The following is a 26,485-nucleotide window of genomic DNA, read 5'->3' on the forward strand; positions in this document are numbered from 1 at the left end:
TATATGTCTCGTTTTGAAATCCTTAAGTTAGTAGTCTTGTTTATATGTATATAACTCATTGTTAATATACTTATGGAGATACTTACTTATAATAATCTCATGTTAACCATATGTATATCCATATATATATCGTCATGTCGTTTTTAAAAGTTTTAACGTTCGTGAATCGCCGGTCAACTTGGGTGGTCAATTGTCTATATGAAACATATTTCAATTAATCAAGTCTTAACAAGTTTGATTGGTTAACATGTTGGAAACATTTAATCATGTAAATATCAATCTCAATTAATATATATAAACATGGAAAAGTTCGGGTCACTACAAAAGGTGTACTGTATTTAAAAGATATCGCATGTACATTACAGGTGGGTATAGGATTCGGGCCCATTTGTACCATGCAGTATTTAAATCTTGTGGTCTATAAAAATTATGTATGTTATTGTTTTATGATAAACTTATGAACTCACCAACCTTTTGGTTGACACTTGAAAGCATGTTTGTTCTCAGGTATGAAAGAAATCTTCCGCTGTGTATTTACTCATTTTAGAGACATTACTTGGAGTCATTCATGACATATTTCAAAAGACGTTGCATTCGAGTCATTGAGTTCATCAAGATTATTATCAAGTCATTTATAGTTTGGATATATTATGAAATGGTATACATGCCGTCAACTTTCGATGAATTGAAAGTTTGTCTTTCAAAAACGAATGCAATATTTGTAAAATGTATCATATAGAGGTCAAGTACCTCGCAATGTAATCAACTATTATGAATCCTTTATAATCGATATGGACTTCGTCCGGATGGATTAGGACGGATCGTTTCAGTTGGTATCAGAGCGGTGGTCTTAGCGAATCAGGTCTTGCATTAGTGTGTCTAACTGATAGTTGTTAGGATGCATTAGTGAGTCTAAACTTCGACCGTGTCTGCATGTCAAAAGTTTTGCTTATCATTTTGTGTCAAAAATCACCTACTTATCATTCTTAGAAAATTACCTGCTTATCATTCCTAGTCTAGACACATCTTACTGCATCGATTGCATGAATAGTGTATAGACAAATCCATATCTTAGCGTATCTGTTACTGTAGACTTTATCTGACACGTCTCCCTAATTCCCTCCGTAAGTTACGGGATCTTCTGTACTATGTATAGGTATTCTATGTATTTAGAATATCATCCGATATCCGAAAATCATTTCATATTGAAAAATCCTTTATTCAATCATACGAAATGGAACTCGCCACTAGTTCAAGTCCCTCGGAATTCGATATGGAGTCCCACTCGAGCTCCGAAAGCAGTGTGACCGGAATGGACTAACCAATCAGCCATCATCTATTCTGGATGAATTGGGGCTGGATTCGTAGCCTACTTAATCAATGGAGACGCGAAGAAGGCGATCCCTTCCACCAACCAAATTCACCTCTTGGTGAAGAACCTGAAGCACTTACTGGTGAACCTATCCGAAACACCATTTTCAGCCTCATTTCTAGAGTAGCTCGACACGATTATATTCTATCCACTATTCTAGATCTTATTCATCCGCTCGTCCGAACCGATAATCATCCCGGTGTAATAGAAGAAGTCAACGATCTTCGCGCTCGAGTTGTAGCGTTGGAAAATATTGTGCAAAACTTACCAGCTTCAGCAACATCACTGACATCAACAGAACCACCAACAACAACACCCGTACCGTCAACAACACACGCCTCAACATCAGGATCTGTACCTTGTGCATAATCATCGTTCTACGTATCGCTCTATCTATTTTATCTTCGTTCGACATGTCGATTATGTAATCTCTAATGTTTTAGAGATTACATATTCTTGTTCTAATGTAAATCAAATGATAGTAATATCATGTTAACTCATTAAATCCATGATTACATCTGAAGAAAATATATATGTATACATATTTTCATAAAGATTGTAATTAAATTTTTTTCGTACAAACTGTTAATGATGAAAATATTTTAACGGGTAGGTAATACCCGAGGAATATTTAGATTTCACATTAATAAGTTACACTGTACATTCTTTGAATCTGATTCAACAGTCATTTACTATCCTATTTACAATCACCGATATACGTATCCGTTCACCGCAAAATAACCATTTTCATTCAATTTCATATTGGATTTTGACTTATTAGAATCCAACAAGTGGCATAATGAAGAAAACATTTGACAAAATAAAATTTGTTAGAAACAAACAAATTAACTATGCGAAATTTTGTTAAGAATCCACGCTAACTGTTCCTAGCTAATTGTTCCTAGCTAACTGATTACATTTTATTTATCCCAATTTAATTATCGCAATTTACATTCTCGCAATTTTATTTATCATCATTTAATTTCTGTTATTTACTTTACGCACTTTATTTATCGTCATTTAATTTCTGTTATTTATTTTTACGCACTTTAAATATCGGGACACGTATACAAGGTTTTGACATATCATATCGACACATCTATATATATTATTTGGAATAACCATAGACACTCTATATGCAGTAATGCTGGAGTTAGCTATACAGGGTTGAGGTTGATTCTACAATAATATATATAGTTTGAGATGTGATCGAGTCTGAGACATGTACATAGGTCACGATACATATTAATTAATTCGAATATTATACATTAACTATATATGAATTATTGGACTGTTAACTGTGGACTATCAACTGTGAACTGCCAACTTTGGACAATTAAAATGAATTAAAATATTGATTAAAACATATGAAACTAAATAATTCTTCAAGTTTGCCACTTGATTTCATCTTAAACCTCATTTGTATCTTGACAATTACAATCTGCGATTCAAACCTTTCATGATTCTTGAAAACACCTCAATCGGGAGGATGAATCAACCGCACTTCATCTACGGAAGGAAAGATTTATGCATACAGTTATGCACCTGAAAACACTCGAAACCTGAATAAACGTTTAACACGTATCTGTGCTAATTCATTTAGTGTTATTATCACCCAAAATAATTTGGTAATCCCTTTTAAAGTAGCCAGTTTTGTCATAGCTTCAGCAAATCAACTTCGACTTCCATTCGAATTAGCCTTATTATAACCTCGATATATAAGTTTGCCTGTCGTCATCGTTACCGGGGGACCGTTATTATATTCCACCACATTAGCAGTAAACTTACCAGCAATTTTAATGAATTTGGACTTTCTAAAAAATCATTATATTCATTGAAACTCCATCATGTATTCATCTATACCCTATAACAGTAATTGCCATACCAATTACTGAGAATCAGCAATCAGTATTTCGAATCTCGTAGCCTTTCTACATCAATAGTTATATGTATACATATAACAATTATCTTTTAAAATTACGATCTTCAATTCTGAAATTTTGAAAAGCACCCAGCCTACGAATCAATACATTGAACTTTGAAAAAGCTAAATGAAGCAGCAGAAAACTGTAGGCAACCGTAAACGACCTTAATCGTCAGAAGTTTGATGATAAAGAAAAGTATGTTGGAAAAGCTCAGAAAAGTTGGAACTGGAAAACAGATTGAGCTAACCACGAAGGAGACCAAGGACAAATACAAGGATCATACCCTATATTCAAAGAATCCAGGTAATTCTGGATCCGTTGAAATCTTTAGAGAATATCTTGCTCCGAAGTTATGTTAAAATCTTGCGGAAAACTTTTCTTCATCAACCTTCAAACTTGGAAATTCCAAAATATCATCATAAATATCTTCGATATTTCTGAGGATATTTTCATAAATATTCTCGTTCGAAATTATATATCTCTTCGTGCTATCAGTGTTACATCATATAAGAAATTGTTAGTTTCTATATTCTGTAAACTTTCTAGTTTAAACTATGAATGTTTTTGAAGTAGTGTTGGGAACTGATGCATGAGTTAGTATAATATAATGACACTTGATCAACGTGATTATATTACAGTAAGTCATGCTGAGTTTCTAATGGAACGTGATGATTCACAGACCATAACGTCATCATGTGCCATGTTACATGACTCTTACATTCTATCTAATATATAAACATATCAAGAACATACTTTCTTGATAGTTATATTTTTCCTCTTGAATCCTAGTAATTTAACCAATCAAGATCGTGCTATTACAATTTCTTTCTCAGAACATTAGTCATGTTCATTCAAAACTCTATACTTACGAATTCTGGACCATTATTCGTTTGACTCAAAGTCGGGAAGAGAAAACAAAGGTATAGAACTCCAAAATAATAAGGAAATGAAGGGAGTGGATTTATAGTCAAATATCAGACAGAGCAATCTTGACAGATTATTGTATTGAACCAAAGCGGATCCTAATTTCCTTAGTTACCGAAGAACCAAATCTTATTAAGAAGATTTTTTTCTAAATCCTTGAATTCCGGAATTCAACAGTGACTATATCAAAAGTCAAGATGAATCTTTATCTCTCATTTCACTCTTTTGCGATAGCTTCACTCGTACTTTTCGAATAACCGAATTATTTTATCCTTATTACTCAATGGTGATCAAACTTCAATTTCCAACTCCTATGCGTCATAAAAACATATTTATTGTTAACAATGACCATCCCAATCAAATTTCGGGATGAAATTTCTTTAACGGGTAGGTACTGTGACGACCCGAAAATTTTTGACCAAATTTAAACTTGATCTTTATATGATTTCGACACGATAAGCAAAGTCTGTAAAGTTGAGTCTCAAAATTTTGGAACAGTTTACATAAATGCATTTACCGTTTTGACTACTCCCGATGATTCACGAACAATAGTATGTAAATAAATATGTAAATATAAATATAAGTATATATATATATAATAAATTTGAAATAAGAGAAAAACAAATCATTTAAATTGAATATGTAAAATATTATATAAAATAATAAAGATGTTAGTAGAATAAATATATATATATATATATATATATAAATGTATACATGAAATCTGTACACAATTAATTTTAGATGTATGTTGTAATACATATAAAAATTCAATATTGTATATTGTAATATAAGTATTACATAATTAATAATATGTAATATTATTATACTAAATATAATTATAAGTTTAAATATATAACTGTTATATTAATATCACTATCATTACTTACTTTGTCATTATTGTTAATGTTAATACTTATATTATTAATATCAAATAAATTTAAAATAAAGTATGTATATATGTACCAAATTTGATATGTAAAAGTGATGTTATTATTATTAATATTATTATTATAATTATTAATATTATTAGTATTATAAGTAGTAGTAAAACTCTAATTATAGTTATTATTATGATTATTGTTATTATTATTACTAAAAACTATCATCTTTGTTTAAAATCTTATTAACATTGTACTTTTATTATTATTAGTATTATTTGATATGATATTATTATCAAACCTATGATTATTATTATTAATAAGTTTTATTATTATTATTAATATAATTAATAATTATAATATCAATAATAAAATATACATATAGATATACAAATCGCGTAATGTTTATTTTATTGGATTACCATCTTTTTTTTCTTCTCTTTATTTTGTTTTTTTCTCTGCTAGTGAACCTTGTAGTCGACATCATCCCTTTACAAAACAGATTTGATAAATCTTTGCTGACCACCTCAATCATTCAACTACTCTTATAAAAATCTATATTTGTCTCCCGATTCAGAAAAGAAAAGAAAAAAATAAATAAAATAAATAAATAAAATAAATTGATTATATGTCGTTCTTGAACTAAAAACCCATTACTCGATTTCGTAATGATTTTCAAAAATCTAAAAATGCAGAAATCATCCAAATCATGTCGTGATACTTTCTGTAAAATCTCAGAATCCAATTCCTCCTATCGAATCTTAATTTTGGAGTCAAAGTTAATTGTCAAAAAGTCAAAGGTTATGTTCTTCGCAAAAATTCGTAATCATTTCAATGTTTTCGATTAAATTGACATTTCCAATAGATTTCAGGGATGATTTGAAATTAATTCTTGATATAACATTTGTCTAAAACGTTATCGAAATCAAAATCAAAATATTTTTTTTTATGGCCGCGAACCTACAAGTACCTTCCTTTATTATTATTATTTTTTTTACACAAACACTTATGTATTAATTATGAATATATGGAATAATCTCAGCTCTTGTTGATTATAATTAATTTGGTTTTGAAATCGGTCGATTGATTAGTAAGTGAAGGAGATGAAGTTGCACACAAAAATTATTTCGGACTATATATATATTTCTCTGTGTATTAAAACAGAAACACAATAGATAGAGCCACGGTTTAGGGTGATTGTAAGGGAGCTGAAGGTCACGGGATCAAACCTTGGTTGAATCATATATTTTTTTTTAAGAAGAAGAATTAGAACACAGAATACTGTGGTTAAATAAATAGGGTATGCGAGTTTAATAAGCAAAGCAGAATGAACGGAGTGGTTTGGATATGGTTTGAGTTAGCTAGTGGTCTCAGGTTCGACTCCAGGCTGGGGCATGTTCTTTTCTTTTTAAGCTCTTTTCTAAGGTAGTCTAATATTTTATTTATTATTATAATTATTATTATCATTAATATTATTATTATTAATATTAATATTATTATTATTATTATTATTATTATTATTATTATTATTATTATTGTATGTTATTATCACTAATATGGTTAGTATTAATGTCATTAAAATTTATCATTTTCATTTTTGTTATTAGTATTATCATTATTAATAAAGTTATTATTATTATTATTATTAGCAAATCATTATTTTCTAAACTATTATTTTAACAAATAAATATTTTGTACATTAAATATACTTATTCTATATACTAGAATTATATTAATATTTCATGTAACTGTATATCAAAAATATTAACATTTCTTATATAAATACTTACAAATAACAAATTATCGATATTTAAATATAACATTAAACAAGTAAGAATGTAAATATAGATACATTAATACAACTATATAAATATTAACTATTATGAATGTATACCTAAATTAAACATACATAATATATAAATTAAAGGTATAAAAAGTAAATTTGTTCAGTTATGATTATATGTTTTAATATAAATATACAAATGATATAGGTTCGTGAATCCGAGGCCAACCCTATACTTGTTCAATGTCGTCCTATGTATTTTTACTACAAAATACAGTATGGTAAGTTCATTTGATTCCCTTTTACTCTTTACATTTTTGGAACTGAGAATACATGCGCTGTTTTTACAACTGCTTTATTAAATATTTTTGAAATATATATTGAACTGAAAATGCATGAATTGCTTTTATAAATGTTTAACGAGATAGACACAAGCAAAATATTCCTCGAATGAATTATTATGCAGATAGAAGTTCTGCGGATTATTATTGAATTATGTGGACATGATAATTACCACCGTTGAATTATGTGGACATGATAATTGCCACCGTTGAATTATGTGGACATGATAATTGCCACCGTTGAATTATGTGGATATGATAATTGCCACCAATTGATGTGAATGTTATGTATCGAGAGAATGATTTTTATACATAGGTTATGTGTATTAGTTTTTGTGCACGAGATATGTGTACGGTTACTAAGATTTATAAAAAAATGGATTGCGTACACGAGAAAGGTGTACTGTATTTAAAAGATATCGCATGTACATTACAGGTGGGTATAGGATTCGGGCCCATTTGTACCATGCAGTATTTAAATCTTGTGGTCTATCAAAATGATGTATTTTATTGTTTTATGATAAACTTATGAACTCACCAACCTTTTGGTTGACACTTGAAAGCATGTTTATTCTCAGGTATGAAAGAAATCTTCCGTTGTGTATTTGCTCATTTTAGAGACATTACTTGAAGTCATTCATGACATATTTCAAAAGACATTGCATTTGAGTCATTGAGTTCATCAAGATTATTATCAAGTCATTTATAGTTTGGATATATTATGAAATGGTATGCATGCCGTCAACTTTTGATGAAATGAAAGTTTGTCTTTTAAAAACGAATGCAATATTTGTAAAATGTATCATATAGAGGTCAAGTACCTCGCGATGTAATCAACTGTTATGAATCCTTTATAATCGATATGGACTTCGTCCGGATGGATTAGGACGGGTCGTTTCAGAATCTAAATCCTAAACCCTTAATCTAAACCCAAAACCCTAAAATGTAAACCCTAAACCCTAAATCTTAACCCTTAACCTAAACTCTAAACCCTACGCCCTAACCTAACCCCTAGAACTCTAAACGCTAACCCTAAACCCTAGAATATAAACCCAAAACCCTACACCCTATAACCTATCTAATGACCCATCCTAATCCATCTGGACGAATACATTACATTTGGTTACATCGCGAGGTATTTGACCTCTATATGATAAATTTTGCAAACATTGCATTCGTTTTTAAAAGACAATCTTTCTTTACATCGAAAGTTGACGAAATGCATACCATTTTCATAATATATCCAACTATAATTGACTCAATAATAATCCTGATGAATTCAACGACTCGAATGCAACATCTTTTGAAATATGTCATGAATGACTCCAAGTAATATCCTTAAAATGAGCTAATGCACAGCGGAAGATTTCTTTCATACCTGAGAATAAACATGCTTTAAAGTGTCAACCAAAAGGTTGGTGAGTTCATTAGTTTATCGTAAACAATCATTTCCATTATTTTAATAGACCACAAGATTTCATTTTCATTTTCATAAACATACATCTCATATCAGGCATTTCGCAAACTGCATAGAGATAAAAATCATTCATATGGTGAACACCTGGTAACCGACCATTACAAGATGAATATAGAACATCCCCATCATTCTGGGACACCCATCGGACATGATAAACTCGAAGTACTAAAGCATTCCAAATTCCAGAATGGGAGTTGTTAGTTCCCGTAGATCTACCTTTAGGATTCGCGTCAATTAGGGGCAAGTTCCCTAATTCTTAGGCTACCAAGCTAAAAGGGGCATATTCGGTTTAATAATTCAACCATAGAATGTAGTTTCGATTACTTGTGTCTATTTCGTAAAACAGTTATAAAATCAGCGCATGTATTCTCAGTCCCAAAAATATATATTGCAAAAGCATTTAAAAAGGGAGTAATGAAACTCACGATACGATATTTTGTAGTAAAAATATGCATACGATGGAACTGAACAAAGCAAGGTTGGCCTCGGATTCACGAACATATATCATTTATGTATATATTAACACATATAATTGAAGTCGAATAAATTATGTATTATCATTAATATAACTGTTATTTTAGTAATTCATGTGTAAATATATTTATTTTATATACTTTAAATAATTAGTTTATAAAATGTAATTTTATTAAGTAGATTTTATGTAACTAACTTTTATTGTAATAATAATAATAATATTAATATTAATATTGATAATAATAATAATATAGTTGTATTGGTAAAAGTAATAATAATGATAGTAATAATATTCAAAATGATAAAAATATTAATAATAATGTTAATACTAATAATGATATAAATAATAATAATGATATTTTTAATAATATTATTAATTTTAATAATAATGATAATATATAATAATAATAACAATAATAATGGATAATAAGTAAACTACCTCAAGGAACTAGTCCTTTTAAAAAAAAATGCCCAAGTCCGGGTTTGAACCCACAACGTCCCGCTAACCCGATAACAACCTAATCCACTCCTGTGTTCGTTCATATCTCTTTTAGTTCCTAGTCCACTTCTTATATAACCCGTAATATTTACGTCTTTCTTGATCATGTATCATCTAATTGACATACGTAATATCATCATCATCATTGATACATGTGTGTATCATCATCTAATATCTCGTAATCATCCTAATATCGTCATATTCATTGTTACCTCATAATCACTTTCGTTATATTATTCCCGGTTATCATCATCCTAATTCATTACGTATTTTGAATCATTATTCTCTATAATACGTTCGTACACTACTCTCATCATTCCAATGTCATCACCGATAGGTTGGTGATTTAAACCGAGAACATAACCAAACGGCAGCCTTTCAAAGGTGTTTGAATCTCGGCCCGATCATGCAACAGGAACAGTTTAGAAGTCCAGTCCAACAACATGACTAATCTCGTCCCACAATCAAGAAATGAAATCACAGCCCTGAAGGTATTTCGTATGCCCGAGAGACATATTAAATTAACGTGGCTAATATGTTTTGATCCAAGTCGGGTCATACCCAATAACAAACTTACCGACACCTTATTCGTATTTGATTTTAGTGGTTGGATCGTTAATTAAATACGCGACACTTTAACTTTAAGAAAATTGGTTTCTTAAATAACACTTGATATGTATATATATAAATCATGGAATGATTTATATAATAAGGATTTAATTATTTATAGGTTAAATAATTAATTAAGTTATGTTGCATTTTATAAAATTGGTTTTATAAAATAAAGTATACATAACAAATGATATGGAATTTTATATAATTAGTTTTATAAATAATGTAAACATAATTTATAAAATGCAAGTTTATAAAATTTGTTTTATAAAATCTAATTTTACAAAACAAGTTTATAAAAGATGCATACTTATAAATATGTCAAGTATTATTTTATAAAAGGAAGGGAGTGGCCTTGGAATTGGATGTAAGCATGCTAGAGATTCCATCTTGGTCAAATAAAATTCCCATTTCATATACATGCAAGTCTAGACTCTTTGGAACCAACACTTGCATTCAAACATATCAAGTTAGCAAAAAAAAATTCTGCACTCCCTTTTCCTACTGCAGCTGGCCGTGGCCTTTCTTGGCCATAAGAGAGTTCATTTTATTTTTTTGCAAGCTACATTCAAGTGTTATCAAATCCTAACCAAAGTACAAGGTGTTGGTGCAAAGTTTGGGGTATAACAACTTGAGGTTTCATACTTTTGGAGCTCCAATCATCATCATCATCTTCATTACTTATCAACAAGCTTGGAGTAGGTATAAACTCTTTTCTTGCTTGTAGTTTGTAAGTATGTTTCACAACTTGATCCTAATTGGGATTTAACTTTAATTGGTTAAAGTTTAACATGTTCTAAAATGGTAATTACATGCTTCCGCTTTTAATTGAATCTTAAAATGTTTTATACATAATGGAACTTGTTAAATCCCAACAATGGTATCTAGAGCCGAAGTTGATGGAATATGCTTCGAGATGATTTTTTAAATCCACTATATTTTGCATTTTATGTACATGCATGATAGAAAAATGCAAAAATTAAAGGGTTTGGGTGGGAGCTTCACTTTGGCCGAATTATTGGGGACCCAAAATGGGTTTTGGGTCTTCCTCTTTGGCCATATTTTGGTTGCATGTTGAGTTCACAATCAAGCTTTGACCTTGTGTTTGGATGGTTGCATGTTTGGTTGAATTAATCTATTCATTTGGTATGTAATATTAATTCATTCATGTGGTTGTAATATTCATTCAATTTGGTTTGTAATTTTATTATTTTGGTTATGTAATTTATTTTATATTTGGTATGTAAAATAGATTAGGTTGTATTTTCATTTCCTACAAAAATGTATTAGGATATATTTTTTGTAAAAATGAAGATACAAGATGAAGACTTGGAAGATGCATTTGGATGCAAGATTAAGTGGGAGATTTTGAAATCTTCTACTTAGTGTTATAACCCTTAACCGGTGACATTTGTTTTCCGCTAAACAAATGTCTACCAAATCGGCTTGATTGTGAACACATTTGTTTACATGCATGGTTGTTTTATTTCTTGTATGATTGTGGATTGTGTATGTTACTACAACAAGTTATCACACAAGTTAACAACAAGCATAACTACAATTTAATTGGTTAAATTATTAACGACATGCAAAACGTCAATTTAAATGGTTAAATTAAAAACGGTTAAAAGGACATTAATAAACGGTTATTAAGAACATGATAAGGATCATATATATAAAATGGTTTATATCAAGTAATTGGCTAAAATTACTAGACTTGAAAATGGATTTCAAATAAACCATACACTAAATGCATGTTGGTGTATGGCATATATGTTTTCTTAAACTAGAATAAAGAAAGCCGAAAATCCCTTTAAAACTAAAACAAGGTAAACAAGTTTAACGCCATCCTTTTGTGGGACACTTAAATATAGTAGGGAACTCATAATGGGATAAAGGTCACCTAACCGTTATGAGCTAACTAATATGGTTAAGGCAAAATTCGCATGCTTGTGGGATAAAGGTCACCTAACCACTTGTATGTTAATTTTACATGTTTACACAAGTAGGACGACTTGATTTGGGAATCATGAACTTAGGGTCACCGAAGCATGAGGAACAAATAGGCGTTGATGGGATAAATATGCCATGCAAAAGGATTGCATGATCCCATAATTTAGAAGTTGCAAAAGGATTGCAATTGTCATATAAATGACTACCTAGCTAAATCAAATAACGGGATAAAGGTCACCTAACCGAAATTTGATTTACCGTTGGATTCTAATATTTAATAAGTCAATTGAAATTTAAAAGGGTATTGATTGTTAAATTAAAATTAATACTTAAACAACTTTGTTAAATTTTGTAGATGGCCGCCAATAACAACAACATGCAAAACGCACCTATTAACTTGAACAACCTATCGTTAAGGTCTCTCCTCGAGAAAGACAAACTCAACCATACGAACTTTATGGATTGGTTCCGCAATCTTAGGATTGTCCTCAAACTTGAGGATAAGGCGTATGTGTTGGAAAACCCTATTCCCGATCAACCCGACGAGGATGATACAGAAGGCATGGCTTATTGGGATAAGTATTGCGCCGATTCGGTGCAAGTCGCTTGCCTAATGCTTGGGACTATGATACCCGAACTCCAAAAGGATTTCGAGCATCATACTGCATACGACATGATCACGCAATTGAAGGAGATGTTCCTTCAACAAGCACGTGTCGAGCGCTTCGAGACCGTTCTAGCGCTTCATGCATGTCGTATGGACGACTCCCAATCCGTTTCATATTATGTCCTTAAGATGAAAAGCCTCATTGATCGCGCAAACCGTCTTAATCTCAACATATCTAATGAGCTAGCCACGGATCTTATCCTAAACTCCTTGTCAAAGAGGTTTGACCAATTTGTAATTAATTACAATATGAATGGGATGGATAAGACCATTGGTGAACTTTATGGCATGCTTAGGACGGCGGAAACTACCATGGGTAAGAGGGCTTCACCCGTGCTAATGATCAATGATGGTGGGTCCAAAGGTAACAACACCTCTAAGCCAAAGGCGGCTAAGAGGAAAGGACCCGCCCATCAAGGCAAGGGAAAGGGGAGGGTGGTTACCCCAACCAAAAACAAGAACAAGAAGCAAAAGGTTGCCGGACAAGCAAACCTCAAGGAAGACCCGTGCTTCAGTTGTGGTGAAATGGGTCACTGGAAACGCAACTGCCCGGTCTACCTTAAGGAGTTGAAGGAAAAGAGGGATGCGGGGCAAACCTCAGGTAATATATATATATGGTATATATAAAGCTTAGTATTACTTCTTCTAATACATGGGTATTAGACACTGGATGTGGAACTCACATTTGCAATTCTTTGCAGGGGTTCAAAAGAAGTAGCAAGCAAACGGGAACATCAAGTCTCTTTATGGGTAATGGAGCCAAAGTGCAAGTGAAGGCTCAAGGAGACTTTGTATTAAAGCTTCCAAGTGGTTTGGAACTTATTTTGAACAATGTTTTGTATGCACCGGATTTATGTCGAAACATTATTTCAGTTTCCCGTTTAAAACAATGTGGTTTTTATCTTAATTTTGTTAATAATGATATCCACGTTTATTTAGATAATGTATTCTATTTTAAGGCTTCGCCTTCAAATGGAATTTATGAATTGGTTCATGATGATACATCATCTAGTAGCTCAATATACCATACTAGCACCAAGAAACTCAAAAGGGATTTGAGTGATTCCTACTTATGGCATTGTCGCCTTGGTCACATAAACAAGAACCGAATGCGTACACTTCAAAAGAATGGACTCTTGAAATCAAATGAGATGGACTCGTTTGATGTATGTGAATCTTGTTTACAAGGCAAAATGACTAAAGCACCTTTCGAAGGGACCTATGAAAGGGCTAAATATTTATTGGGATTAATACATTCGGATGTATGTGGACCCTTTAAACCCATGACTAGGAATGGTGAAAGATATTTTGTTACTTTCATTGATGACTTTAGTCGTTTCGGATATATCTACTTATTAAGACACAAGGACGAAACCTTTGAAGCATTCAAAGAATATCAAAACGAAGTATAAAATCAACTCAACAAGACAATAAAGGTACTTCGTACTGATAGAGGAGGTGAATACTTAAGTGATGCTTTCCAAGACCATCTTAGAAGTTGTGGGATTATCTCGCAACTTACTCCACCCAGGACACCACAGCTTAATGGTGTATCCGAAAGGAGGAACCGAACCCTAATGGATATGGTTCGATCTATGATGGCTAGAAGCTCGTTACCTCTATCATTCTGGGGTTATTTTCTATGCTCCGCGGCTCGTATTCTTAATATGGCCCCAACCAAGAAAGTGGAACGAACTCCTCATGATATGTGGTTTGGAAAACCTCCATCTCTATCATACTTAAAGGTATGGGGATGTGAAGCTTATCCTAAGTGTTACGTCCCTAATAAGTTGAATGCTCGATCCACGAAGTGTATCTTCATATGATATCCCAAGGATGATATGGGATATTATTTCTATGATCCATCCGAGCAGAATGTATTTGTTGCTCGAAAGGCTGAATTCCTTGAAACTAAGTTCCTAATGGAAGGTAATAGTGAAAGAAAGGTAGATCTTGAGGAGGTTCAAGATGAATTGGATGATACACAATTGGTTGACACTAGCACTCAACATGAAAATGTTGAGAATGATCAAATGGATGATCAAAATACACAAGGCATTCGCAGATCTGGTAGGATTAGTAATCCTCCTGAGAGATATGGGTTTCTCATAGATGGTTGCTATGTGGTTGATTTGGATGAACCAACCAACTACCAAGATGCTTTATCAAGGATTGATAAAGATAAATGGCAGGAAGCCATGAACGCGGAGATGCAATCCATGTATGACAACCAAGTTTGGGAACTTGTTGCGCAACCTCCTGGCTCTAGGCTAGTTGATTGTAAATGGCTTTTCAAAATGAAAACCGACATACATGGAAACTTGGATACATATAAAGCTAGACTTGTAGCAAAAGGTTTCACTCAAACTCAAGGGGTTGACTATGATGAAACTTTTTCTCCTGTGGCAATGCTAAAGTCTATTAGGATATTACTTGCCATTGCGGCTCATTATGATTATGAAATATGGCAGATGGATGTCAAGACCGCTTTCCTAATGGACATCTTGAGGAAGATGTCTATATGGTTCAGCCTGAAGGTTTTGTGGATCCGAAATATCCTAATAAGGTATGCAAGTTAAAAAAATCAATCTACGGATTGAAACAAGCATCCAGAATGTGGAATCATCGTTTTAATGAGGAGGCCAAGAAATTTGGCTTCGTTAAAAATGGTGATGAAGCTTGTGTATACAAGAAGGCTAGTGGGAGCACTATCATGTTCCTTGTACTATATGTGGATGATATATTGTTATTTGGAAATGATATTCCGGCAATGGAAGGTGTTAAAACTTGGCTAAGTAAATGCTTCTCTATTAAGGATCTTGGAGAAGCACAATATGTTTTGGGGATTGGGATCTACAGGGATAGATCCAAGAAACTGATAGGTTTGAATCAAAGTACATACATTGAAAAGATCTTGAAAAGGTTCAAGATGGACAACTCTAAGAAAGGTTTGGTACCTATTCAAAGAGGAACGCCTCTCAGTTCATCTCAGTGTCCTACCACGAAAGATGAACAAGAGAGAATGAAGAAAGTCCCGTACGCATCTGCTATTGGGTCAATCATGTATGCAATGATATGCACTAGACCGGAGGTGTCATGCGCTCTTAGCCTGACAAGTAGATACCAGAATAACCCAGGAAACAGTCATTGGATTGCTGTTAAAAGTATATTGAAATACCTTAGGAGGACTAAGGATATGTTTCTAATATATGGGTCTGGTGAGGAGGAACTCGCTGTAAAAGGTTACGTGGATGCGAGTTTCCAAACTGATCGAGATCATTCTCGATCACAATCCGGTTATGTCTTCACGTTAAATGGAGGTGCAGTCTCTTGGAAGAGTTCAAAACAGGATGTTGTTGCTTTATCCACTACAGAGTCGGAGTACATCGCCGCATCATTGGCAGCTCAGGAAGCTGCATGGATGAAGAAATTCATCGACGACTTAGGAGTAGTCCCTTCCATTCAGGACCCTCTTAAGATCTTTTGTGACAACGAGGGTGCGATTGCTCAAATCAAGGAACCTCGTGCTCACCAAAAGACCCGTCACATTGAGCAGAGATTCAACTACATAAGGGATGAAGTTGAAAAGGGAAAGATATGTATTCGCAAAGTTCACACAGATCTTAATATAGCGGATCCTCTCACGAAGCTCTTACATGGATCAAAACATGCAGGATATGTTTATGCATTAGGGCTTCGATATTCTAGTGATTGGTCATGATCTGTTTTAAGTATTGTAACGGAACGAAATTATTCAAACTCATTAATATAATTATGGTATTAATTTATTTTGAGTTATGTTCCTATTTTGCATATTTTATCCATGAATAAGTAATTATTCTAAATTCCGTAGTCGATCACATTTGTGGGAGCAAATGTGAGGTTTAGACTATTATGAACTCGGATTGGTATACATTCACGGGATGAATGTGGTGCAAGGTTGCAACCAAGGTTCATAGATATTTGTGGGATACAAATATTGGAAGACCCGCCCTCAAGACTTACTAAATGGAGCCTTTGTGGTTGATCACATGTAATCTTGAGTAAAGGTGAATATCATTGTATCCTCTGACCTGAGATACATATTGGGTTCGGATATTTACCAAGTATTGTACCTTGATTCTTTCCTTCGCTATTCTAAAATATGGTAGTTCACAAGGAAGAGCTCAGGCATAATGCAAGGTACATATTTAGGACGTATGTAGTCAAGATGGAATTTGTCCCTCATATTCGTTGAGAGTCAGATGTCTAAGGCCTGATAAAGTTAAATCTAAAAGAGAGTGATCGCTCTGTGTCTCTTGGATTTAACATGACATCTAGGACGAAAGGATGTAATGAAAAGATTCACCTATTCATATTCGAGATGGGAACTCGAAAGGGATGATGTTATTGAATGGCACTAAGTCATAACATATTGGGGGTGATGGACGGTCGTTAGGTGGTATCCATCACTTGCATTAATTTCTTATGTTTCTCGTGCAAGTGGGAGATTGAAGGTATTTCGTATGCCCGAGAGACATATTAAATTAAGTGGCTAATATGTTTTGATCCAAGTCGGGTCATACCCAATAACAAACTTACCGACACCTTATTCGTATTTGATTTTAGCGGTTGGATCGTTAATTAAATACGCGACACTTGAACTTAAAGAAAATTGGTTTCTTAAATAACACTTGATATGTATATATATAAATCATGGAATGATTTATATAATAAGGATTTAATTATTTATAGGTTAAATAATTAATTAAGTTATGTTGCATTTTATAAAATTGGTTTTATAAAATAAAGTATACATAACAAATGATATGGAATTTTATATAATTAGTTTTATAAATAATGTAAACATAATTTATAAAATGCAAGTTTATAAAATTTGTTTTATAAAATCTAATTTTACAAAACAAGTTTATAAAAGATGCATACTTATAAATATGTCAAGTATTATTTTATAAAAGGAAGGGAGTGGCCTTGGAATTGGATGTAAGCATGCTAGAGATTCCATCTTGGTCAAATAAAATTCTCATTCCATATACATGCAAGTCTAGACTCTTTGGAACCAACACTTGCATTCAAACATATCAAGTTAGCAAAAAAAAATTATGCACTCCCTTTTCCTACTGCAGCTGGCCGTGGCCTTTCTTGGCCATAAGAGAGTTCATTTTATTTTTTTGCAAGCTACATTCAAGTGTTATCAAATCCTAACTAAAGTATAAGGTGTTGGTGCAAAGTTTGGGGTATAACAACTTGAGGTTTCATACTTTTGGAGCTCCAATCATCATCATCATCTTCATTACTTATCAACAAGCTTGGAGTAGGTATAAACTCTTTTCTTGCTTGTAGTTTGTAAGTATGTTTCACAACTTGATCCTAATTGGGATTTAACTTTAATTGGTTAAAGTTTAACATGTTCTAAAATGGTAATTACATGCTTCCGCTTTTAATTGAATCTTAAAATGTTTTATACATAATGGAATATGTTAAATCCCAACAATGGTATCTAGAGCCGAAGTTGATGGAATATGCTTCGAGATGATTTTTTAAACCCACTATATTTTGCATTTTATGTACATGCATGATAGAAAAATGCAAAAATTAAAGGGTTTGGGTGGGAGCTTCACTTTGGCCGAATTATTGGGGACCCAAAATGGGTTTTGGGTCTTCCACTTTGGTCATATTTTGGTTGCATGTTGAGTTCACAATCAAGCTTTGACCTTGTGTTTGGATGGTTGCATGTTTGGTTGAATTAATCTATTCATTTGGTATGTAATATTAATTCATTCATGTGGTTGTAATATTCATTCAATTTGGTTTGTAATTTTATTATTTTGGTTATGTAATTTATTTTATATTTGGTATGTAAAATAGATTAGGTTGTATTTTCATTTCCTAGAAAAATGTATTAGGATATATTTTTTGTAAAAATGAAGATACAAGATGAAGACTTGGAAGATGCATTTGGATGCAAGATTAAGTGGGAGATTTTGAAATCTCCTACTTAGTGTTATAACCCTTAACCGGTGACATTTGTTTTCGGCTAAACAAATGTCTACCAAATCGGCTTGATTGTGAACACATTTGTTTGCATGCGTGGTTGTTTTATTTCTTGTATGATTGTGGATTGTGTATGTTACTACAACAAGTTATCACACAAGTTAACAACAAGCATAACTACAATTTAATTGGTTAAATTATTAACGACATGCAAAACGTCAATTTAAATGGTTAAATTAAAAACGGCTAAAAGGACATTAATAAACGGTTATTAAGAACATGATAAGGATCATATATATAAAATGGTTTATATCAAGTAATTGGCTAAAATTACTAGACTTGAAAATGGATTTCAAATAAACCATACACTAAATGCATGTTGGTGTATGGCATATATGTTTTCTTAAACTAGAATAAAGAAAGCCGAAAATCCCCTTAAAACTAAAACAAGGTAAACAAGTTTAACGCCATCCTTTTGTGGGACACTTAAACATAGTAGGGAACTCATAATGGGATAAAGGTCACCTAACCGTTATGAGCTAACTAATATGGTTAAGGCAAAATTCGCATGCTTGTGGGATAAAGGTCACCTAACCACTTGTATGTTAATTTTACATGTTTACACAAGTAGGATGACTTGATTTGGGAATCATGAACTTAAGGTCACCGAAGCATGAGGAACAAATAGGTGTTGATGGGATAAATATGCCATGCAAAAGGATTGCATGATCCCATAATTTAGAAGTTGCAAAAGGATTGCAATTGTCATATAAATGACTACCTAGCTAAATCAAATAACGGGATAAAGGACACCTAACCGAAATTTGATTTACCGTTGGATTCTAATATTTAATAAGTCAATTGAAATTTAAAAGGGTATTGATTGTTAAATTAAAATTAATACTTAAACAACTTTGTTAAATTTTGTAGATGGCCGCCAATAACAACAACATGCAAAACGCACCTATTAACTTGAACAACCTATCGTTAAGGTCTCTCCTCGAGAAAGACAAACTCAACCATACGAACTTTATGGATTGGTTCCGCAATCTTAGAATTGTCCTCAAACTTGAGGATAAGGCGTATGTGTTGGAAAACCCTATTCCCGATCAACCCGACGAGGATGATACGGAAGGCATGGCATATTGGGATAAGTATTGCGCCGATTCGGTGCAAGTCGCTTGCCTAATGCTTGGGACTATGATACCCAAACTCCAAAAGGATTTCGAGCATCATACTGCATACGACATGATTACGCAATTAAAGGAGATGTTCCTTCAACAAGCACGTGTCGAGCGCTTCGAGACCGTTCGAGCGCTTCATGCATGTCGTATGGACGACTCCCAATCCGTTTCATCTTATGTCCTTAAGATGAAAAGCCTCATTGATCTCGCAAACCGTCTTAATCTCAACATATCTAATGAGCTAGCCACGGATCTTATCCTAAACTCCTTGTCAAAGAGGTTTGACCAATTTGTAATTAATTACAATATGAATGGGATGGATAAGACCATTGGTGAACTTCATGGCATGCTTAGGATGACGGAAACTACCATGGGTAAGAGGGCTTCACCCGTGCTAATGATCAATGATGGTGGGTCCAAAGGTAACAACACCTCTAAGCCAAAGGTGGCTAAGAGGAAAGGACCCGCCCATCAAGGCAAGGGAAAGGGGAGGATGGTTACCCCAACCAAAAACAAGAACAAGAAGCAAAAGGTTGCCGGACAAGCAAACCTCAAGGAAGACCCGTGCTTCAGTTGTGGTGAAATGGGTCACTGGAAACGCAACTGCCCGGTCTACCTTAAGGAGTTGAAGGAAAAGAGGGGTGCGGGGCAAACCTCAGGTAATATATATATGGTATATATAAAGCTTAGTATTACTTCTTCTAATACATGGGTATTAGACACTGGATGTGGAACTCACATTTGCAATTCTTTGCAGGGGTTCAAAAGAAGTAGCAAGCAAACGGGAACATCAAGTCTCTTTATGGGTAATGGAGCCAAAGTGCAAGTGAAGGCTCAAGGAGACTTTGTATTAAAGCTTCCAAGTGGTTTGGAACTTATTTTGAACAATGTTTTGTATGCACCGGATTTATGTCGAAACATTATTTCAGTTTCCCGTTTAAAACAATGTGGTTTTTATCTTAATTTTGTTAATAATGATATCCACGTTTATTTAGATAATGTATTCTATTTTAAGGCTTCGCCTTCAAATGGAATTTATGAATTGGTTCATGATGATACATCATCTAGTAGCTCAATATACCATACTAGCACCAAGAAACTCAAAAGGGTTTTGAGTGATTCCTACTTATGGCATTATCGCCTTGGTCACATAAACAATAAACGAATGCATACACTTCAAAAGAATGGACTCTTGAAATCAAATGAGATGGACTCGTTTGATGTATGTGAATCTTGTTTACAAGGCAAAATGACTAAAGCACCTTTTAAAGGGACCTATGAAAGGGCTAAAGATTTATTGGGATTAATACATTCGGATGTATGTGGACCCTTTAAACCCATGACTAGGAATGGTGAAAGATACTTTGTTACTTTCATTGATGACTTTAGTCATTTCGGATATGTCTACTTATTAAGACACAAGGACGAAACCTTTGAAGCATTCAAAGAATATCAAAACGAAGTACAAAATCAACTCAACAAGACAATAAAGGTACTTCGTACCGATAGAGGAGGTGAATACCTAAGTGATGCTTTCCAAGATCATCTTAGAAGTTGTGGGATTATCTCGCAACTTACTCCACCCGGGACACCACAGCTTAATGGTGTATCCGAAAGGAGGAACCGAACCCTAATGGATATGGTTCGATCTATGATGGCTAGAAGCTCGTTACCTCTATCATTCTGGGGTTATTGTCTATGCTCCGTGGCTCGTATTCTAAATATGGCCCCAACCAAGAAAGTGGAACGAACTCCTCATGAGATGTGGTTTGGAAAACCTCCATCTCTATCATACTTAAAGGTATGGGGATGTGAAGCTTATCCTAAGCGTTACGTCCCTAATAAGTTGAATGCTCGATCCACGAAGTGTATCTTCATAGGATATCCCAAGGATGATATGGGATATTATTTCTATGATCCATCCAAGCAGAATGTATTTGTTGCTCGAAAGGCTGAATTCCTTGAAACTAAGTTCCTAATGGAAGGTAATACTGAAAGAAAGGTAGATCTTGAGGAGGTTCAAGATGAATTGGATGATACACAATTGGTTGACACTAGCACTCAACATGAAAATGTTGAGAATGATCAAATGGATGATCAAAATACACAAGACATTCGCAGATCTGGTAGGATTAGTAATCCTCCTGAGAGATATGGGTTTCTCAAGGATGGTTGCTATGTGGTTGATTTGGATGAACCAACCAACTACCAAGATGCTTTATCAAGGATTGATAAAGATAAATGGCAGGAAGCCATGAACGCGGAGATGCAATCCATGTATGACAACCAAGTTTGGGAACTTGTTGCGCAACCTCCTGGCTCTAGGCTAGTTGATTGTAAATGGCTTTTCAAAATGAAAACCGACATACATGGAAACTTGGATACATATAAAGCTAGACTTGTAGCAAAAGGTTTCACTCAAACTCAAGGGGTTGACTATGATGAAACTTTTTCTCCTGTGGCAATGCTAAAGTCTATTAGGATATTACTTGCCATTGCGGCTCATTATGATTATGAAATATGGCAGATGGATGTCAAGACCGCTTTTCTAAATGGACATCTTGAGGAAGATGTCTATATGGTTCAGCCTGAAGGTTTTGTGGATCCGAAATATCCTAATAAGGTATGCAAGTTAAAGAAATCAATCTACGGATTGAAACAAGCATTCAGAATGTGGAATCATCGTTTTAATGAGGAGGCCAAGAAATTTGGCTTCATTAAAAATGGTGATGAAGCTTGTGTATACAAGAAGGCTAGTGGGAGCACTATCATGTTCCTTGTACTATATGTGGATGATATATTGTTATTTGGAAATGATATTCCGGCAATGGAAGGTGTTAAAACTTGGCTAAGTAAATGCTTCTCTATTAAGGATCTTGGAGAAGCACAATACGTTTTGGGGATTGGGATCTACAGGGATAGATCCAAGAAACTGATAGGTTTGAATCAAAGTGCATACATTGAAAAGATCTTGAAAAGGTTCAAGATGGACAACTCTAAGAAAGGTTTGGTACCTATTCAAAGAGGAACGCCTCTCAGTTCATCTTAGTGTCCTACCATGAAAGATGAACAAGAGAGAATGAAGAAAGTCCCGTACGCATCTGCTATTGGGTCAATCATGTATGCAATGATATGCACTAGACCGGATGTGTCATGCGCTCTTAGCCTGACAAGTATATACCAGAATAACCCAGGAAACATTCATTGGATTGCTGTTAAAAGTATATTGAAATACCTTAGGAGGACTAAGGATATGTTTCTAATATATGGGTCTGGTGAGGAGGAACTCGCTGTAAAAGGTTACGTGGACGCGAGTTTCCAAACTGATCGAGATGATTCTCGATCACAATCCGGTTATGTCTTCACGTTAAATGGAGGTGCAGTCTCTTGGAAGAGTTCAAAACAGGATGTTGTTGCTTTATCCACTACAGAGTCGGAGTACATCGCTGCATCATTGGCAGCTCAGGAAGCTGCATGGATGAAGAAATTCATCGACGACTTAGGAGTAGTCCCTTCCATTCAGGACCCTCTTAAGATCTTTTGTGACAACGAGGGTGCGATTGCTCAAATCAAGGAACCTCGTGCTCACCAAAAGACCCGTCACATTGAGCAGAGATTCAACTACATAAGGGATGAAGTTGAAAAGGGAAATATATGTATTCGCAAAGTTCACACAGATCTTAATATAGCGGATCCACTCATGAAGCTCTTACATGGATCAAAACATGCATGATATGTTTGTGCATTAGGGCTTCAATATTCTAGTGATTGGTCATGATCTGTTTTAAGTATTTCAACGGAACGAAATTATTCAAACTCATTAATATAATTATGGTATTAATTTATTTTGAGTTATGTTCCTATTTTGCATATTTTATCCATGAATAAGTAATTATTCTAAATTCCGTAGTTGATCACATTTGTGGGAGCAAATGTGAGGTTTAGACTATTATGAACTCGGATTGGTATACATTCACGGGATGAATGTGGTGCAAGGTTGCAACCAAGGTTCATAGATATTTGTGGGATACAAATATTGGAAGACCCGCCCTCAAGACTTACTAAATGGAGCCTTTGTGGTTGATCACATGTAATCTTGAGTAAAGGCGAATATCATTGTATCCTCTGACCTGAGATACATATTGGGTTCGGATATTTACCAAGTATTGTACCTTGATTCTTTCCTTCGCTATTCTGAAATATGGTAGTTCACAAGGAAGAGCTCAGGCATAATGCAAGGTACATATTTAGGACGTATGTAGTCAAGATGGAATTTGTCCCTCTTATTCGTTGAGAGTCAGATGTCTAAGGCCTGATAAAGTTAAATCTAAAAGAGAGTGATCGCTCTGTGTCTCTTGGATTTAACATGACATCTAGGACGAAAGGATGTAATGAAAAGATTCACCTATTCATATTCGAGATGGGAACTCGAAAGGGATGATGTTATTGAATGGCACTAAGTCATAATATATTGGGGGTGATGGACGGTCGTTAGGTGGTATCCATAACTTGCATTAATTTCTTATGTTTCTCGTGCAAGTGGGAGATTGAAGATATTTCGTATGCCCGAGAGACATATTAAATTAACGTGGCTAATATGTTTTGATCCAAGTCGGGTCATATCCAATAACAAACTTACCGACACCTTATTCGTATTTGATTTTAGCGGTTGGATCGTTAATTAAATACGCGACACTTGAACTTTAAGAAAATTGGTTTCTTAAATAACACTTGATATGTATATATATAAATCATGGAATGATTTATATAATAAGGATTTAATTATTTATAGGTTAAATAATTAATTAAGTTATGTTGCATTTTATAAAATTGGTTTTATAAAGTAAAGTATACATAACAAATGATATGGAATTTTATATAATTAGTTTTATAAATAATGTAAACATAATTTATAAAATGCAAGTTTATAAAATTTGTTTTATAAAATCTAATTTTACAAAACAAGTTTATAAAATATTCATACTTATAAATATGTCAAGTATTATTTTATAAAAGGAAGGGAGTGGCCTTGGAATTGGATGTAAGCATGCTAGAGATTCCATCTTGGTCAAATAAAATTCCCATTCCATATACATGCAAGTCTAGACTCTTTGGAACCAACACTTGCATTCAAACATATCAAGTTAGCAAAAAAAAAAATTTGCACTCCCTTTTCCTACTGCAGCAGGCCGTGGCCTTTCTTGGCTATAAGAGAGTTCATTTTATTTTTTTGCAAGCTACATTCAAGTGTTATCAAATCCTAATCAAAGTACAAGGTGTTGGTGCAAAGTTTGGGGTATAACAACTTGAGGTTTCATACTTTTGGAGCTCCAATCATCATCATCATCTTCATTACTTATCAACAAGCTTGGAGTAGGTATAAACTCTTTTCTTGCTTGTAGTTTGTAAGTATGTTTCACAACTTGATCCTAATTGGGATTTAACTTTAATTGGTTAAAGTTTAACATGTTATAAAATGGTAATTACATGCTTCCGCTTTTAGTTGAATCTTAAAATGTTTTATACATAATGGAACTTGTTAAATCCCAACAAGCCCATCAATATAAAATCTCTCGATCCAGTTTGTTATTTTATTTCACGGCCCCATGTATTGAGTTTAGAATTTGTAATAGGAACCTAAGCCGTCAATTACTCAACTCTATCATTATATTATTAAATCAAGTGGGGTTTATGTATTTTGTACTTGTCGGCCACAAAGGAGGAAGAAAAATCACATAAGGCAGTTTACATTATATTATAATACTAACCACAAGTTGTCGATTAATATTCATAATAGTTGTTTGGTTTGTTTAGTGAACCAATAATGCCACCACAGAACCAAGGTTTAGCATTTTTGATAGAAACAGATATATACATATTGCTACAATAGCAGTACAGCATTGATGAGAAAAGAAATAGAATAAAAATGTCGGTTTGGATGATTTTTGATGGCGGACTGAAACAGAAAAACACAAACAGTAGTAGCAGCAATGTTTAGTGGCGGTTGATGATGATTTATGGTGGTTTGTGTGGTGTTGTGGTTAAATGAGTCTGTGACGTTGGACAAGAAAACACAAACGATGGCTAGTTGGTAGTAGTGGTTGTGATGGTGTTTGAAACAATGGTGATCGTGAAGGTGATGGTTCAAGTTGGTGGGATATTGATAACATCTTGGCATGGGCCGAACTAAACAAACCAACCAGGGTCGTTAATAATGGATTTAAAGCAAAGTCTCGACCCAAATAGATAAAACAAGCCAAAGAAGTAGTTTACCTTACAATTTCACTTGATGAAGAATAATTTATGTGTGTACGTGGGTAGTGAACTGGATTGCATAACACACATGCACTAACCCACGTTCCTCATGTATTGCATTAGGGGTTTAATTTTTGGAAACTG

This window comes from Rutidosis leptorrhynchoides, chromosome 7 (genome assembly GCF_046630445.1).
Source record: "Rutidosis leptorrhynchoides isolate AG116_Rl617_1_P2 chromosome 7, CSIRO_AGI_Rlap_v1, whole genome shotgun sequence".
In the NCBI taxonomy this organism is placed as follows: domain Eukaryota; kingdom Viridiplantae; phylum Streptophyta; class Magnoliopsida; order Asterales; family Asteraceae; genus Rutidosis; species Rutidosis leptorrhynchoides.